This window comes from Budorcas taxicolor, chromosome 12 (genome assembly GCF_023091745.1).
Source record: "Budorcas taxicolor isolate Tak-1 chromosome 12, Takin1.1, whole genome shotgun sequence".
NCBI classification, from domain to species: Eukaryota; Metazoa; Chordata; class Mammalia; order Artiodactyla; family Bovidae; genus Budorcas; species Budorcas taxicolor.
In genome coordinates this window covers 30,214,408-30,214,718 of record NC_068921.1, presented here as the reverse complement: position 1 = coordinate 30,214,718, position 311 = coordinate 30,214,408, and positions in this window count along the sequence as shown.

Below are 311 nucleotides of genomic sequence, written 5' to 3'. Positions count from 1 at the left end.
TAAGGCAATAAAAAAATAATAAAAGGAAATTCTTGCCTTTCAGTCATTTGCCTTTTAAACAAGAAGGTAAATCTATAATGTTAGGTGGTAATAGGAAATAGATGTGGTTGACTCTTGTTGTTCTGTAGTTCTGTAAAGTTGCTGTGAACACTATATTAGCAGTTACTGAACCACTGCTCCTGGTGGGAATACAGATAGCTTCCTGTGAACCTCTGCTTACAACATCATCATTTGATCAACAAATGATGTTTTTTGTGTCTTTCTGTTTAAAGATATCGTATGTAATAGATATTATTGCTTCACTAACATTG